Raw genomic sequence first — 19,068 nt, 5'->3', positions numbered from 1 at the left:
CCAGGCGTGGTAGCTCAAGCCTGTAATCCCAGCACTTTGGGAGGCCAAGGTGGGTGGATCACCTGAGGTCAGGATTTCGAGACCAGCCTGGCCAACATGGTGAAACTTCATCTCTACTAAAAATACAAAATTAGCCAGGTGTGGTGGTGAGTGTCTGTAATCCCAGCTACTTGAGAGGCTGAGGCAGGAGAATGGCTTGAACCTGGGAAGTGGAGGTTGCAGTGAGCCAAGATCAGACCATTGCACTACAGCCTGGGCAACAAGAGTGAAACTCTGTCTCAATAAAAAAAAAACAAAAAAACAAAACCCATAACATAAAGCGGGGAACTGCAAATGATGTTGGCGAACCGAGCCTGCCACTGCCGGGTTTGGTAATGCCCAAAAGCTAAGAATGGTTTCTACATTTGTAAAAGTTTGAAGAAAAAAAAATCAAAAGAAGAGGCCAGATGCAGTGGCTCATGCTTGTAATCTCAGTATCCCACGTTGGGCACCAGATATTGGGGGAACCTGCCCCCGATATTTCAACGTAGGTTCTTTCTATTTTCCATAAGTGTCAGCTGGCTGAGAAATAAAGAGAGAGAGTACAAAGAGAGGAATTTTACAGCTGGGCCGCCGGGGGTGACATCACATATCGGTAGTACTGTGATGCCCACCTGAGCCTCAAACCAGCAAGTTTTTTATTAAGGGTTTCAAAAGGTGAGGGGGTGTAAAACAGGGAGTAGATCACATGCTTCAAAGGGCAAAAAGGAGAACTGATAAGGGTCTGTGTTCAGCGGTGCACGTATTGTCTTGATAAACATCTTAAACAACAGAAAACAGGGTTCGAGAGCAGAAAACTGGTCTGACCACAAATTTACCAGGGCGGAGTTTTTCACCACCCTAGTAAGCCTGAGGGTACTGCAGGAGACCAGGGCGTATCTCAGTCCTTATCTCCATTGCGTATGATAGACATTCCCAGAGCGGCCATTTATAGACCTCCCCCCAGAATGCATTCCTTTCCCAGGGTGTTAATATTAATATTCCTTGCTAGCAAAAGAAATTAGCGATATCTCTCCTTGCAGGTCTATTTATAGGCTCTCTGCAAGAAGAAAAATATGGCTCTTTTTGCCCGACCCCACAGGCAGTCAGACCTTATAGTTGTCTTCCCTTGTTCCCTAAAAATTGCTGTTATTCTGCTCTTTTTCAAGGTGCACTGATTTCATATTGTTCAAACACACATGTTTTGCAATCAATCTGTACAGTTAACACAATTATCACAGTGGTCCTGAGGTGACGTACATCCTTAACTTATGAAGATAACAGGATTAAGAGATTAAAGCAAAGACAGGCATAAAAAATTATAAAAGTATTATTTGGGAACTGATAAGTGTCCATATTAAAATGAAATCTTCAAAATTTATGTTCCTCTGCCATGGCTCCAGCCGATCTCTCTGTTCAGGGTCCCTGACTTCCTGCAATATCTCAGCACTTAGGGAGACTGAGGCGGGAGGATCAGTGCAACCCTGTCTCAAAACAAAACAAAAGAAGAATAGTTCTTACGGGAAAATTACAGGAAATTTACATTTCTGTGTCTATAAAGTTTTGAATTTTGTCAACAAAAAATTGTGTAAATTGTTTATTCTTGTTGTATAAGTACCCATGTAATATCCTCAATTTTGCCTTGGCTTAGAAAGCCTAAAATGTTTTCTATCTGGCCCTTTAGAGAAAGTTCCCAGCCCTTGAACCAGGGAACACACATACATTGCACATTGATTCCTCCAGGCCTTTTTTCTTTCCAGTCCGTCTGTGGGGATGCCCAACTGCGCATCCATCGCTTCTCCCGGAAGAATCTCCCCATTCCGCTAGGGTCTCTCCATCATTAAAGAAGCTTTTCCTAGTTCCCCTTGCAGCTAATTCCTGTCTCTCAGTCTGGGTTGGGTGCCCCTTTCCATCTCCTCCTTTAGGTTTTAAGAGGACAGGGATTGGGCCATCAACTATTTCAGTCCTGGTACTTTTCCAGTGCCAAGAACACATGGGTGCCCAGGAAAAATTTGCTGAATTGAACCCCAGGAACAACACACACCATAGAGATGACTTTTGTTATGTGTTATATTCATGTACCACTATACAGGGATTCCTCTAGACTCAAGGCCACTGGGAAGGTAAATGTTTAAAACTTGGGAAAATACACCTGCAGTGATGATGTGGAGGGAACAGGAAAAGCCAGGATCACATGGGTCCTGGAGACCACAGTCACACTGCATTCGAGGCTTCCTAATGGAAACATGTTTCCCAGAGAATGTGCATTCTTTGAGTTGTTAGGAGTCTATTTGGTCATTGCTATGCTCCTAGCTCATAGCCTGGTGTCTAGCCCAAAGTTTTTTAAATGAAAATTTTAAATATACAGAAATACTATAGTGAACTACAATATACCCATCACCTAGATTTAATAATTATTATTTTCCATATTTGCTTCATTAATTATTTTGGCAAAAATATTTTAAAGCGTATTGCACACATCATGACATTTTATCCCTACTTTGGTGCTTCCCAAAAAATAAGGAAGAATTTCTGTGTAACTGCAAGACCATTATCACACAATAATAACTCCCTAACATCGTGAAAGCTAGTCTATACAAAATTTCCCCAAATATCTCCCTCTTCCACTATAGACCTCCTTAAACAAAATAATGAAAAACGAATAAACCACAGATTTTAGTGGATGTTTTCATACCTCCATCAGGACATCAGTGGCAGTATTTGGGAAGTTTCAAAAGGTGGTCTTTATAGCATCTCTTCCTCCAGTCAACAAACACACAGTATTATATGTTTGTGAGATACATAACACACTATGCCTAAAACTTAGTGGCTTAACCCAAGACTATTTATTTAGCTCATAATTCTGTGGGTCCAGCAATATGGCCTGACTCATGCCTGTGGTGGCTGGCTGGCTATCAGCTAAGATGATGAGGGTAACTGGTCTAGCCTGGGCTTGTTTACATGGTGACAGCTGCTGGATTCCCAAGAGCAGCAAAAGATGGCAAACCCCAATGAGCAAGCACTTTTCAAGTCTCTGCTAACATCCTGTTTCATGTTTCCTGTTGACCAAAGCAAGTCACATGGTCAAATCCAGAGTAACTGGGAGATTACCCAACCCAGCAATAGAGGGAGGCACCACCAGATTGGGACCTTACTCTAATCAGCCCATCACGGGAAAGAGTGCCACACTGAACTTATGACAAGCTTAGCCAGCAGCAAGTATCAGCACAGGCAGCTAAGTGGCTACACAGAGAAAAGGGCAACTCAACAAGGGCAGGAAAGGATACAGAGAGGCCAAGTCAGCCAGAATGGAGCTTTGAGGAGTGAGAGAGAAAATCCTTGCAAAGAAAGGTAACAAGCAGCTGGGTTTTGAAAGGCCTTCGCAGACAGTGGGAGCCATTAAAGTCACCAGAGGAGATTCATGTGGTCGAGTCACCACTTTGGGAGATTCAACTGGCAGAGACATATAGGAAGGATTGCAAGGAATAAAACGAGGATTGCAAGAAATACAGGAAGGATTGCAAGAAATAAAAATCAAGGTGACAAATTATTAAAACTTACTTATTTGCCCATTTTTTCATGCATTCATTCATTGAACCAAGAGGCATACATTGAGGGCATACTGTGCACTGGGTACTATGCTAGATCCTAGAGATTCCAAAATGAGAAAGGTACAGCCCTGGAGCTCAGCAGTGACTCAGGAGCATGAGTGAGGGGTAGTGGGGAGACAGAAAAGACAGATTCAAAATAAATTTTGAAGAAAAGAACACCAACCCTCTTTGCCCTAGGGAAAAAGTGATCATATTTCCATACACTTTCCCATCTACAGCTCAATGCTGCTCGTAGAGACACAGAAGGAGTGGGTGAGACTAAGATGCTTCATGTGGACATGGTTGCTGAGGACACCCAGCTGCTGGTATTCAGCAGTTAACTGGGACTACAGTCCAGGTAAGGGAGCAAGGATAGAGACACAATCCAGGCACGCTCTGCAAGGACACAAAAGATGACTTCTTTTGAAATCAGGGTTGTGGGGACCAGCAGGCTCGGGCCAGTGAAACTTTTTATAATCTGCAAGGATTTGAGCAGATCAGTACACAGTGAAGGGTGTGGAAAGGACAGAGTAGAGATGGGAGTTTGCTGGTGTGAAGATCAGAAAGAGCTCGGTGGAAGCCACATGCAATAGAGGGCACATTGGAGCTTAGCAGCCCATATAAGTGTGGGAAAAGAGTCCTGCAAGGGACAAAGCAAAAACAGCGACTTTCCCCTCCCTGTAATTATTTAATTGCCCAAATAATCATGTGCATTGCAGAAAATTAGAAAAGGCAGAGAAGCAAAGCCATGAGAAAAAGTCATCCCTCATCACACCATGCTGAGATAACCCCTGTTAATATGTTTGTGCTGATCTGCCCGGACTTCGTAACAGCCTCTTACATCCTCGGTTGGAAGCCAGCCTGGAAACCCTGAAGAAACAAATGACAGCCAAGAGGACGATGGCAACCAGCTCCCCCTCTGGGCGGCATGCTCTTTCTCTCACTTGGTTGGTCTTTCCCATTGGAGCGGAAGGACTCGAGCCATGATCCTTTGTAGAGCTGGACCCTGCCCAGGTACCCAGGGCTGCACAGGCATTTGGAGAGATGTTCTGGAGAAGCAGCAAGAAGCCTTGAGCCCTGCAGAAAGCTGTGATCTGACACATCTTGAGGCGTCCCAAGTCTCCAGCTCTACATTTGTCCCTAAAGAGGTATTTTGCCAGACTGCTTGCATAAGCACCTCTAGATAAGCCTCTAGCAGCAAGATTATGGCTCAGTAGGATTCACCACTTGCACCTGCAGCTGGAGTAGGAAAGAAGGCGGGCTTCAGAGCTGAGAATGCAAGCCCCTGGGAAGGCCCTGTGCACTCAGTGCTCTGCTGGGCCCTGGATGGTCCCACGGAAGTGAAAGTCACAATTCATGCCTTCGAGGAATCCATAGTCTTCCAGCAAAAATTTGGAAACAACTCAGAATCACCATGCAAATGTGGCTGTGATAGCAATTGTCTGCCAGGGGGCTGCATGGCGTGGTGTCTCCCGGGCTGACCCTGGGGCCGCACAGCCTGGGTTTGAATCCTGGCTCTGCATAGTACTTTGGGTAATCGCTTGTGCTCTCTCTGCCTCCGTTGCTTCATTTGTCACAAAAGCATCACAGTACCCACTTATAGTGTTGTCATGAGAATCGTTTGGATTATTACAAGTAGAGTACTCTGCAAGTGTTCATTATGGATTAGAGCAGGGGCTTTTGAAGCACACGGCATAGTGGAGTCAGTCCGGAAGGCTGCCTGAAGAAGGCGCCTGCTTCGCATGAGCTACGCAGTCCAGCAGGGAAGGAGTCTGAATATGCCTGCTCAGCTGGGTGGAACACAGTGACCAGAAAAATCTATCCATCCTGCTTTTATGCAACCATCGGGCCTGAGGTCTGGTTGTCCCATTATGGCCTGTAATGGAGCCGAGGAGTCAGAGGATCTGTTTGCCCAGGGCTGAGGCAGCTTGTTGCATAACCAGGGTTGCTGTATGGCACTTTGCAGAGGAGGGCATGGCTGAGAAGTGTGTCCCAGCAGCCAGGAGCTCAGGGGGACTCTCCTGGCCTAAGCAGTGCAGCTCCCCAGCACCCACCTCCTACCCGCATGTGCCTCAGATGGGAATCACTGTCCTGTGCCAGGAGATATCATTTTCAAAAATAGAGTATCTTTTATTCTGATTAAACAAATAGTGAACATCATAGAAAACATCCAGAAAAGAGAATTACAATTTCTTATTAATCCACTACCCTGAAATCATGAATGTTTTATATTTTTGATACATGACTTTTCTCTCTCCCTTGTGTCTCTACGTTTGTATATATTTTTTTCTATCAGAAATAGGATCATGTAGTACACAGTATTTTGCAAATGCCTTAAGTTTCTTTTCATGTCATTAAATATTCTTCCATGATGTAATTTACAACTCCTGCATTGTGTGAATATGCCATAAATTATTTAGTCAAACTCTATGAATGAAAATTTAGATCATTTTCAATGATTTTTCTCTTTTATAAATAAGGCTCTCATGCATAATCTTATAGATAAATCTCTGCAAATACTCATGCTTATTTCCTTAAGATCATTTCTGAAAGCTGGGTTCACAGGCATGCAAATATTTATGGCCTTGGATGCCCACTGCAAGGGCTCTCGGATGAGACTCTCAGGGATGGCTTCCTTGCTCGATGACCTGAGAAGGCACAGCCTTGCGGGAAGCTGGGCAGAACTCTTCAAGCACCTTGGAGATTCCTCCAGTGCTGAAGTTAAATAGCTGGGGCAAAGAAATGTGGGAGGGAGTAGAGTCAGGCAATGTGAAGCCAGGAAGCTTAGATGCCTTTTGGAGAGTCAGGGAACCAAAGGATTACTGGTGGAACCCTGTGAATAATTCCACTGAGGTGAATGAGGTGCCTCAAAGAGGGAGAATCCAGAAAGGACGGACTCTTTTCAGCTCAAAAACCTGCTTGTAGGCCAGGCTGGATGACTCACACCTGCAATCCCAGCACTTTGCGAGGCTGAGGCGGGAGGATTGATTGAGCCCAGGAGTTTGAGACGAGCTTGGGCAATATAGTGAGGCGTGGTCTCTAAAAAAAAGAAAATTACTTGGGTATGGTGGCATGAGCCTATGGTTCCAGCTACTTGGGAGGCTGAAGTGGGAGGATTGCTTGACCCTGGGACTTTGAGGCTGCAGTGAGCTGTGATCTTGCCATTGCACTCTAGCCTGGGCGACAGAGGGAGACCCTTTCTCAAAACAAACAAACAACACCTGCTTATAACTTTCAAGGGAGCCCTAGGTTTGCCCAAACTTTTGGGTTGTGGTCTATCTCTCCCAGTAGGCTGAGCTCCCTGAGGGCAGGAATGTGTCCATTTTTCATCTCTGCACACCACACAGACAGCCCAGTGATGAAAGATATTTGTTGAGCTGACAGGACAAACTCCGCTCCAACTCACAGCCCCTGCACCTCTTCCTCCTGCATTTTCAGACCAAGGCTCCAGGCATCTTAATGCCTGGCTAAGTGTACATTGGAGCATCTTTTCTGGAGGACACTTGGGCAAGGTGCAGCAAAGACCTTAAAACATGCATACCTGTTGACCAGCTATTTCACCCCTCCTAAAAATAATCCAAGATCTCCGGGAACTGCCTCCTGCCTCCTTACATCCTGGACCTTGGCATCCTTGACATTAAGACAAGGGCATCACCTGCCCCATTACCCATACTCCGCTCCTCCTTGATGCACGGTTAAAATACTCCCTCCTCTAGCAAGCCTGCCCCGACTCCCAGCCAGACCTCTTCTCTACTGCGTGTTAGAGTTAGATACATGCATGACCTGTCTGAACTTCCAAACCTCAATCTATTTGAGGGCAGGTAGGCAGAATCCGTATCTGTTTTATCTTTATCCCTTTCTGCACCTCGCTGAGTGCAAAGCCAATAGCAGGTTCAGAAAGTTTAATGAAAGGGCACACTTGGAGAAAGCCTTTCGGTCACACCCAGCAGGGCTGTGAAACTGCATCGTTGGCCTGCTGACAATGACATTAGGAATGAGCTATAGAATTGCACAGTCTTCGTAGCAGCAACAGGATTTTTGACCCCACTTTTCAGAATCACAGTCTAAAATTTAGTGGAGCAAATGGAGGCTGGAAGAGGTGAGGGGTGTTAGCCAAACACCCCATGTGATCTGGAATCCATGTGATCTGATAGTAAGTTCCAGGCTCAGTTCCTGAGCTAACTTGCTTTTTATTTATTTTGTAATACAAATATGCATTCTTTACAATAAGATCTAGCATGCAGAACTTTTGGTTTTTGGGTTCTTTTTTTTTTTTTTTTTTTTTGAGATGGAGTTTTGCCCTTGTTGCCCAGGCTGGAGTGTAATGGAGTGATCTGGGCTCACTGCAACCTCCACCTCCTAGGTTCAAGCAATTCTGCTGCCTCAGCCTCCTGAGTAGCTGGAATTACAGGCACCCGCCACCATGCCTGGCTAATTTTTTATTTTTAGTAGAGACAAGGTTTCACCATGCTGGCCAGGCTGGTCTCGAACTCCCAACCTCAGGTGATCCACCCACCTTGGCCTCCCAAAGTGCTGGGATTACAGGCATGAGCCATCATGCCCAGCCGGTTTTTCTTTTAGAAGAGGTCTCTCTCTGTTGCCCAGACTGGAGTGCAGTGGCAAGATCGCAGCTCACTGCCTCTTCGACCTCCCATGCTCTGTCTCTCCTTCCACCTCAGCCTCCCGAATAGCTAGGAGCATATGTGTATGTCACCACACTTAGCTAATTTATTTATTTATTTATTTATTTATTTATTTATTTATTTATTTATTTTTGGTAGAGACAGGGGGGTCTCCCTATGTTGCCCAGGTGTTCTTGAACTCCTGGGCTCAAGCAATGCTCTCACCTTGGCCTCTTAAAGTGCTGAGATTATAGGCGTAAACCTCCGTGCCTGGCCAAAGGCTGTAAATATATGCAGAGTTCCTATGAAACTCCCCTGAGTTTCAGGGAGGATTTAATTAAGTACAATTTGATTCAAAAGAGCCAGCCTCCTGAAACAGGATTTTATGAGAGACGGAAAAGAGCCACTGTCCTGACACTTGTCAAAGACTGGGAGGACAGGCGGGCCCTGGCATCTTCTTTTTCACATCCCCAAAAACAGCACCTTTCTATTGATAAGAACTGAATTCTTATTGGTAACAAAGTTAATTACTAATGGTAAATGTCCACTTTCTGACAAGGAGAACTACTGAGAGTGCTAATGCAGGCCATGCTGGCGGAGGACACCAGCTGCAGTCAACCCTGCATGGTGGGTTGCAGCACTCCAATGTTGGAAATGAGAAAATTGAGGCTCAGAGAGGTGAATCAACCTGCTTACACTTACCCAGCAGAGCCCAGACACTAGGCTTAGTCAGTCTTACTGAGAAGTCAGGGTTCTTTCCCCTGTCCCAGTGAGTCTCACTCTGGCTACGCATCAGAGGCTCCTGGTGCCCAGGTCTCAGTCCAGCCCAATAAAACTAGAATCGCTGGGCTTTGTGACAGGCATTCAATTTGTTTTGTTTGTTTGGTTGGTTTTTTTTTTGTTTTTTTTTTTGAGACTGTGTCTTGTTCTGTTGCCCAGGCTGAAGTACAGCAGCTTGATCACGGCTCACTGTAGCCCCAACCTCCCAGGCTCAGGTGATCCTCCCACCTCAGCCTCCCGTGCCACCACACTCAGCTAATTTTTTGTAGACATGGGGTTTTACTATGTTGTCCAGGCTAGTCTTGAACTCCTAGGCTCAAGGGATCCACTCACCTCGGCCTCCCAAAGTGCTGGGATTATAGGCATGAGCCACCACGCCGGGCCAGCATTCATATTTTTAAAAAGCTCTCTCGGTGCTGTAATGAGCATCTAGAGTTGAGAGGCCTTTACCTCTAGGCTTCTGAACTCACAGGGAGCACTGACTGACAGATGTGATAGAGACTCCCACCCGGGAGCTGTTAAGGCAGATGCTGCCCTGGGCACCACCACGCCTCAATTAAGACAGAAACGCTGGGGGTGGGATCTGCACATTCACATATATACTTTAAAGCCCCTCTGGTGATTCTGAAATGCAGCCAGTGTTGAGAATTAGAGCTCAAAGACTTAAACCAAATTGCTTCTTCAGGCCTTCCCCTTAGGTAGCCAGCTAGCCCCCAACCTGACTAGGGCCGTGCCTGGGGTCCCATTTAAGCTGTGGGGAGTGAGGGTGGAGGAGAAAAATAATCAATATTTGACAATCCAGTATGCAAAGATGTCATCAAATGTTCAAAAACAATTCCTGATCTCAAGTCAATTGAGTGGCTCCCAACAAGTTTGTTGATAAATTTACTTGACATCATCTTCCTTTACAGAAAAAGCAAAATGCACTTTAGTCTTTGCTTAGGAAAGTGATTTTTGAAAATGTCATGAATGGGGTCCAGATGAATGAGGTTCACTGTGGAAACAAAGGGGGCTTGGCGGACAGGTAGAGAATGGAATCTTACCGTGCATCTATTACACACAGCATCTGTATGCAAAGCGGGCAAGAACTGCTGAAGGGGAAAACAAAAGAAGTTTAACATTTGATGCATAAAGGAGGGCAAGTGAACCCAGGGCAGAGAGCCTGGGAAGGAAGACGGGCTGGGGGCTGGGGAAGCCGGGGAACTGTACAGGATGGATTGAGCCTGTTTCTTCTGGATGATGCCCAGGCTCCGCTATACCAGCTGTGTCTGACCTTGGCAGGGCCTGCATGCCCCTCCTCTCTCCTTCCTCCCTCCCTCCCCTGCCAGTGGTGCTACCTCAGCCTCCCTCCTCCTGAAAGGCCTGGGTATCCTCTCTTTAGGAGAGCACAAGAATTGCTGGGGAACGATAATTGCAGACAAAATCTCTCAACTCAGAAAACCTCTTCACAAAGGTAGAAAAGAAAGAAAACAGTTTTATTATTGCACAAGCATTCAACCAGAAGGGGACGCGCATGCCAGCTGATCTGCGAAGAGATTGCAAAGACAGAAAGGAGTCTTACCTTTTGTCCAGCCAAGCAGCTCCAATCTGTTACATACGTGTTCTCACGTTAAACAATAACTAGTTTTCAGGGGACTAGTTCTATTTGTCACACATAGTTCATTCTAAAGTCACCTGGTTATTGGAGTGGCCATCTGTGTTTGCTAATTGCCTTTATCCAAAGGAAAAATAAACTTCTTATTTCTTTATGGCAAAAGGTAGTTTTGCAAGTTGGAGCTGAAGTTAGGCTCCTATGCTTCTCTAGAGACTAGAAGATGGGGAGCTATGTTCCTTGATGATTACCTTTCAAAGGGATGATTCCCAGGTCCTTGGAGAAAGACATACCTGGGTCCTAAAGTTGGCAAGAGGCTTATTTAGCTTTTCAAAAGATTTACATACATTTAAAAGAGACAGAGAAAGAACTACTGATTACAGGTTTCCAAAAGTAAGTGCTCTAGGAAAAGGAAGTGAGATGGGCTGGGAGAGTCTCTTCTGTTACTTTCTTTTCTTTCTTTCTTTTTTTTTTTTTTTTAGACAGAGTATTGCTGTGTCATTTTGTCATCCAGGCTGGAGTGCAGTGGCCCGATCTCGGCTCACTGCAACCTCCACCTCCCTGGTTCAAGCAATTCCCCTGCCTCAGCCTCCAAGTAGCTGGAATTACAGGCGCACGCCACCATGCCTGGCTAATTTTTTTGTATTTTTAGTAGAGACGGGGTTTCACCATGTTGGTCTTGAACTCTTGACCTCAGGCAATCCGCCCACCTTGGCCTCCCAAAGTGCTGGGATTACAGGCGTGAGCCACCGTGCCCGGCTCTTCTGTTATTTTCAACAGGGAAAATTAAGCCTCTACTTCGATGGCTGGGTGCAGTGGCTCACGCCTATAATCCCAGCACTTTGGGAGGTCGAGAAGGGTGGATCTCTTGAGGTCAGGAGTTCAAGACCAGCCTGGTCAATATGGTGAAACTCCATCTCTACTAAAAAATACAAAAATTAGCCGGGTGTGGTGGTGCTTGCCAGCTACACGGGAGCCTGAAGCAGGAGAATCGTTTGAACCGAGGAGGCAGAGGTTGCAGTGAACTGAGATCATACCACTGCACTGCAGCCTGGGTGACAGAGCGAGACTCCATCTGAAAAAAAAAATAATAATTAAAAAATAATTTTAAAAAAAGCCTCTAGTTTCTTTGTTTGTTTTAGAGACAGGATCTTGTTCCGTTGCCCAGGCTGAGGTGCAATGGCACGACCTTGGCTCACTGCAGCCTTGACCTCCTGGGCTCAAGTGATCCTCCTACTTCGGCCTCCCAGCTAGCTGGGACTACAGGCACTTGCCACCATGCTCAGCTAATTTTTAAATTTTTTGTAGAGATGGAGTCTCACTATGTTGACCAGGCTGGTCTCGAACTCCTGAGCTCAAGAGATCCTCCTGTTTTGGCCACCCAAAGTGCTGGGATTACAGGCGTGAGCTACCACACCTGACTGCAAACCTCTTATTTTTAAAGTGAATTTATCCTTACCGAGTTGAGCTTTGGCTTTCATGGGGAGGGGAATGAATATTTGGTCCCAGCAGTGGGTGTCAGCTCATGACATGAGAAAATCGAAGGAGTAGGCTTAAACTGGATTTGATCTTGCAACCTTAGGAGGGAACTGGGATGGTACAAGGGTGGAGCAAGCGCCTTTAGGAGCCTCCAGGGCTTGGGTAGTTTCTGAATTTGACTGGGATGTTAGTAACGGAGGTGGTCCCTCCAACCACAGAGCTCCTGACCCCTCCCCCTTCCTGCTCTTCTGGATCTCATCCCACACCCTGTGTCCCTCTTATCCCACACCTAACACTCGGTGTCATCTTTGAGCTCTCTGTAGGGGAGGAAGGCTGTTGGGGATGCTGGACTGGTGTGGGTCCTGGGCTGTGGCTTCTTCCTTCCCTCCTCTCGGCAGCACAGCTCACAGCTTCTGCTCTACTCCAAGTAGACTCTAACCCACTGGAAACTGCAGCCAGTTCTGCAGAAAGTTCAAATCTTTAGGGACTTCATAAATTAGCCTTTACTGCTAAGTTCTCTGGGAAAAAAAAAGAGAGAGAGAGAGAGAGAGAATTGGGGAGTGGGGGCAGGGGGAGGGGTTGCAAAGCACAGCACAATCACTGCTTCCTCTTCCCAAACTCTGAGTGTCCATGTTGCAACCAATCAGAAGCACCATCAGGAAGGGGCCATGGGGGTGGCAGAGTTGGTTCAGGGGATGCTGACTGGCCAAGAGGCACTGGATTTCCCTGGGCAGAGCAGGAGTGCGGGCGGGAGGGATAGTGCTGAGGTACTGTGACAGCATTTGCTTTGTGTTAGCACATTCTGAGCAGCACCTTGAATTTTTCGTTTGTAAGCATGTGGGGTGTGTGCCCTTCTATGTTTATGTTAGGGAATTCAGAGCAGGCTCCTGCATTTCTGCTCATGTGTGTATCTCTGAGGATGTTTTGCTGTTGCCAGTTGTCATCAGGCCTTCAGCTAATTGGATGGGGCCCACCCACATGGTGGAGGGTAATCTGCTTTACTCAAAGCCCACTGGTTTAAATGTTAATCTCATCCAAAACACCCTCACAGAAACACCCAGAATAGTGTTTGGCCAGCTATCTGGTACTGTGGCCCAGCCAGTTTGATATAAAATTAACCATCACAGTAAGGGATGTAGGGAAGGGGAGGCAAATTGTTGAGTCCCAAACACTATTTCAGCTGTCCCAGCTCCCTTCATAATGAAACAGGAGTAAAATGGAGCAATGGATGGATGGGAGGATGGAGATGGATGGGCAGATAAGTGGATGGGAGGATGGATGGATAGGAGGATGGGTGGATGAGAGGATGAACGGATGGATGGATGGATGGGGGGATGGGTGGATGGATGGAAGGGTGGATGGATAGAAGGATGGATGGATAGGAGGATGGAGATGGATGGAAGGATGGAGATGGATGGGAGGATGGATGAATAGGAGGATGGATGAATGGGAGGATGGATGAATAGGAGGATGGATGAATGGGAGGATGAATGGGTGGGAGGATGGATGGATGAAAGGATGGATGGATGAGAGGATGGATGGATGGGAGGATGGATGGATGGGAGGATGGATGGATGAAAGAATGAATGGATGGGAGGATGGATGGATAGAAGGATGGATGGATGAATAGGAGGATGGAAGGATGGAAGGATGGACAATAGGAGGATGGAAGGATGGATGGATGGGAGGATGGATGGGTGGATGGGAGGATGGAGATGGATGGGAGGAAGAATGAATGGGAGGCTGGATGGATGGGAGGATGGAGATGGCTGGGAGGATGGATGAAGAGGATGATGAATGAATGAGCAGATGAATGGATGGGAGGATGGATGGATGGGAGGATGGATGATGGAAGGATGGATGGATGGGAGGATGGACTGATGGAAGGATGGATGATGGGAGGATGGATGGATGGAAGGATGGATGGATTCCGGGAAGATGGATGGATGAATATAGACAGATGAGTGGATGGGGCGGTGTCTATGTAGATAATAGACAGAGATAGACAGACACTAGTACTGGCAACTTTTCAGACACTATTAGATGGAAATTTTCAAAAATACAAAATTGGAGACTGACAGAGCAGAAAGGCCAACTGACCCAACTCTAAATTTCCACATGAGGAAAATGACACCCAGAGAAGAGCGACTTCCTCAAGCTCACACATGGGTTAACGGCAGAGGTTCTATTACCTCCTGGCCTGGTTACTGAGATTGGCATAGGAATGAGGTATGTACACACCAGATCGAGTGAGGCTAAACTGCAGGAGCAAACTACCTCTGAAATCTCAGAGGCCTTGCACCTCCCAGGCTTCTTGCATGCTTACACAGTGCGCCCAAGTCAGCTTGGAGGAGGAGCTCTATTCCACATCCCACCCTGACACCTCAGCATGTGGCCCGAGTTGGCATGTTGGGTGCCAGCTCCTACATGCATCAGCCCAGAAGCAGCATCAGTCACTTTTCTATCAGCTACATGGCCCCTAACTAATGGAAGAGGGTCAGAAAAGTGGGTGGGTACATGGATATTTGATGACAAATGAAAGTTTCCACAAAAGGGTAGTTTTTCATCTCTTTGTGGGTCCCCAGTGTTTCCTTTTCTACATTTTTTAACCAAACAAGTTGCCCCAGGATATCTCCAAAACCCAAGGGTCTCCTCTGAGCTCTTGGAACCTCCAAGGAGTCTAACTTGACTTTGCACAGAATGCCTCCACCTTTCACTATTGTAGAATTTGGTGTGCTTTTTTGTATGTGAAGGCTAAACCATTTACTGACATTTTCACCTAAAGCACAGCAGCATCACCCCAGGGACACACTGTGTTTGGTCTCTCTCTCACTGCTACTCACTCACCTTTAGGATGTTGGCTGTCCAATTTTCAGGCTTTTAAAACTTGTTCCTCCTAGAATGTGGTTTGTTAATAAGTATTGATCAAGCATTATGATAGTTACAAGAACCTTATAGGTTTGCATCACTAGAACCCCCACAAACTGTTTATTTCCTTTGAGTCTCCTTGCCTGTACTTGAAATAAGCTGCCACATGGAGTCAGGCGGGTTTGAATTGCTTGGCTCCCCAGTGGTGTTAGTAATGAAAGCATTCTTTTCTAACAGCATTGGTGTTCTCTTTTTGTTTTGTTTTGAGATGGGGTCTCACTCTGTCGCCTTGGCTTGAGAGCAGTGGTGTGATCAAGGCTCATAGTAGCCTGAACCTCCCAGGCTCAAGCAGTCTTCCCACCTCAGCCTCCCAAGTAGCTGAGACTACAGGTGTGTGCCACCATGCCTGGCTAATTTTTGTATTTTTGTAGAGACGCGGTTCCACCATGTTGGCCAGGCTGTCCTCAAACTCCTGAGCTCAAGCAATCCACCTGCCTCAGCCTCCCGAAGTGCTGGGATTACAGGCATGAGCCACCACATCTGGCTAATGTTATTTAAATACATTTAAATAGAGCTTTTTATTAAAATAACAAAAAACAAAGAATAACAAATATTAATTTAAAATAGGATATACAGTTGGAGTTAGACCTAAAGAAATACAAACACCTAGGCATAAGCCAGTATCCTCATTACTTGTGTTGTCATTCTTTATTTGGTTTAATTCTTAGGCTTATGTAGAATTAATAGACTCTGAGTCTTACATTTCTTAGGTGTGTTTCAAATCTGGTCAGATTTGTCAAGAGTCCTGGTCTCCAGCTTTGATCTTCAACTTCTTTCTTTCTTTTTTTTTCTTTTCTTTTCTTTTTCTTTTTTTTTTTTTGAGATGGAGTCTCGCTCTTGTTGCCTAGGCTGGAGTGCAATGGCGCCATCTCGGCTCACTGCAAACTCCACCTCCCAAGTTCAAGTGATTCTCCTGCCTTAGCTTCCTGAGTAGCTGGGATTACAGGTGCGTGCCACCACGCCTGGCTAATTTTTGTATTTTTAGTAGAGATGGGGTTTTGCTATGTTGGCCAGGCTGGTCTCGAACTTCTACCTCAGGTGATCTGTCCACCTCGGCCTCCCAAAGTGCTGGGATTACAGGCATGAGCCACCACGCCCAGCGGGATCTTCAATTTCTAATAAAGAATTCCCTCCTGACTTCTTACAGTTTCCCCCAAGAAGGCTTTGGTTTCTTCTGGGCATCTTTATCTCCATCCTGCTTTGTGCCCTACAGATAGAAAGAGAGTAAATAGGGAGTAAATAGAGTAACATGTGATGTTTCCAGAATGTTAGAAATGCGTGAGTGCCCTTTTTCTGAATCAGCAGAGGATTTTCCTTACCTGAATTCATTTCTGAGCCTCAGCTCTCTGCTGAGTACATTCTTGCAAATCTCCACAGAAAGGTCCCTTAGCCACCAGGTCTCCGATAAGGTTAGATTGCAAGCCAACCCTTTATTTTGCCTGACTCTGCAAACCCTGCTCTTTTGTACCTACGAAGCAGGCCATTCCAGAACATGACTTTTTTTTTCTTTTTGATTCCTTTTTTTTTTTTTGATAGGGTCTTGCTCTGTCACCCTGGCTGGAGTGCAGTGGCACGATCTCGGCTCATTACAACCTCTACTCCCAGAGTTCAAGTGATTCTCGTGCCTCAGCCTCCTGAGTAGCTGGGATTACAGGTGCACGCACCATGACTGACTAATTTTTTGGTGTTTTTAGTAGAGACAGGGTTTTGTCATGTTGGCCAGGCTGGTCTTGAACTGACCCCAGGTGATCCACCCACCTCAATCTCCCTAAAGTGCTGGGATTACAGGCATGAGCCACCGTGCATGGCCCAGAACATGACTTTTAAAGTTATTTTAATCAGAAGGTGACACAGAGACACAAAGTGACTTCTACTGGAGCCTCCCTGTGTGCTCAGCAGGATCCCAGGGGATAGCAAAATTGAAAAGTGTCAAAAGAGCTTTCAGTCACTGCAGGCAGAAGTTCCTGGAGAGCTGGGTCCACAGCTCCATGGCCCAAATGTCACAGAGCTGACTCGATGAGATGAACTCCCAGCATCATGGGGTTCATCATTCCTGGGCTCAGACCACTTGTGAGCCACACCGTTTCCTGTGGTTTAAGCACATGCTGCAAGTCTGAAGTCTCCTGCCAGGAGTCAGGGCTGATGTCCATTCCCACCATCTCACCAGGTCACCAAGTGCTCTTGCTCAAGTGCAGGAAGAGAGTTGGAGCTTGGTAAAGCCACAGAGCCTAAGCCTCCATCAGCCCATGTGGCAAGGAGGATGGGAGAGTCAGGAAGGGCCACACTGCTGGGTTGTGCTGTGTTCTGGCAGGGAGTCATTCTTGGGGGAGTTCAGGCTGTTGAATCCTGGTTATTTGCGAAGGGCTTGGAGAAGCCTTTGGCATGAATGGAGCTCTCCTCCTTAATAAGGCTGAACCAAATTGGTTAATAAAGTTACCCAATGCTGTTTCTACCAACAGTGTCCAAATTATGCCTCAATTCTGTGGCCACAGCTGCCCTGGGGGGTGGCGTGAAAACTGCTTTAGGAACTGCAGATGTAGAAATCGTTACCATGTATTGAGTGCCTGCTGAAAGCCAGGCTCTCTGTGAAGCTTTTACTTGATTATCTTATTTAAGACACACAGTATTCTCCATGAAGAGCATGTTCTGTGAGGGAACAACCAAAGGGAGAAAAATTCAACAGGGGGAAGGTCTTGGTCCCAGGAGGAACTGTCCTAGTGAGGTGACCTGCTCCCCACACTGCAGGTCACCAGGAGAGGAATGACCCTGCCCTCTCAGGCACCCTCCCCATCCCCCGATGCCTCCTCCACCCACCCAGTGCTAGGGCAAGCAGAGCCATCTCTAAGCCAGGCTGTCCCCAGGCCTGCTTCGCTTCAGAAGAGAGTGCTCACTGAGCACTGTGCCACGTGCTTATCCTTCCATGATCTTGTTCTATCATCAACATAATCTTATAAGGGAGAGTATTTTTGCCTCCATTTTACAGATGAGGACGCTGAGGCATAAAGGGGACAAAGGCTTGCTCATGATTCTGCAGCTAAATGCTGGCAGAGCCAAGTTCTACACATGTTCAATCTGACTGTCACCCCCTAAGGTAACCTGCCAAGTTCTGAGTCAGTCTCCATGGCCCCACCCCTTGGTGTCACAGTTGGGTGACTAGGCACGTTGAGAATCTCAGGCAGGGTTAGGAGAGCCTGAAGAATTGTGGAGGAAGGTCAATTACCCTGTAAAACTGATCAATCAACAGATAAGAACAGAAATAAGCAATCTGGATTGCAGATGGTATTAGCCAGCTAGGACGGCCATAACAGAATACCACAGATGAGCTGGCTTAAACAACAGAAATTTACATCCTCACAGTTTTGGGGCTAAGAATCCAAGATCAAGGTGCCCACAGACTTAGTTTCTGGTGAGGCCTCTCTCTTTGGCTTGCAGACATAACCTTCTCATTGTGTCCTCATGTGGCCTTTTCTCTACGCATGCTCATCCCCAGTGTGTCTCTGTGTGTCCACATTTCCTCTTTGATAGGGACATCAGTCAGATTGGATTGGTGCCCCACCTCATTTAACCTTAATCACCTCCTTAAAGATCCTATCTCCAAACACAGTTACATTGGTGATTAGGAATTCAATGTATGAATTTTAGGGGACACGGTTGAGCTCATAACAGATTATTCAAAGCTCTTTTTCCCTCCTGCAGCAGCCCCCACAGCAGTGGGCACAGTCAGCTGCAATCCGGGTGTCAGCCCCTCTCTGCAAGGACTGGGGGCCAGATGCTCCCTCCCTGGAAGCCACATCAACGACAGACCACGGCTTTACTGAGAATTCAATAAAGACTTTTTACAGAACATTACTACAGCTCTTTTTACAGACTCCTACAGTGCTATACAACCCAACATTTACATGTAATTTTCACTTCAGCAAGATCTTTTAAATTTAAAATCTCAGCACAGTCACTGAAGCCACAACTCCCTATCTAATCAAAGTTTCTATCAATGTTAAAAGTTGGTTGCTGATTTTTTTTTGAGTCCTCAAAGCTGTCTGTGATTCCAGAGAGCTATGTT

The sequence above is a fragment of the Gorilla gorilla genome, chromosome 6, assembly GCF_029281585.2.
Source record: "Gorilla gorilla gorilla isolate KB3781 chromosome 6, NHGRI_mGorGor1-v2.1_pri, whole genome shotgun sequence".
Taxonomy (NCBI): domain Eukaryota; kingdom Metazoa; phylum Chordata; class Mammalia; order Primates; family Hominidae; genus Gorilla; species Gorilla gorilla.
The sequence above is the reverse complement of the archived record's forward strand: the minus strand, read 5'-3'. Positions refer to the sequence as shown.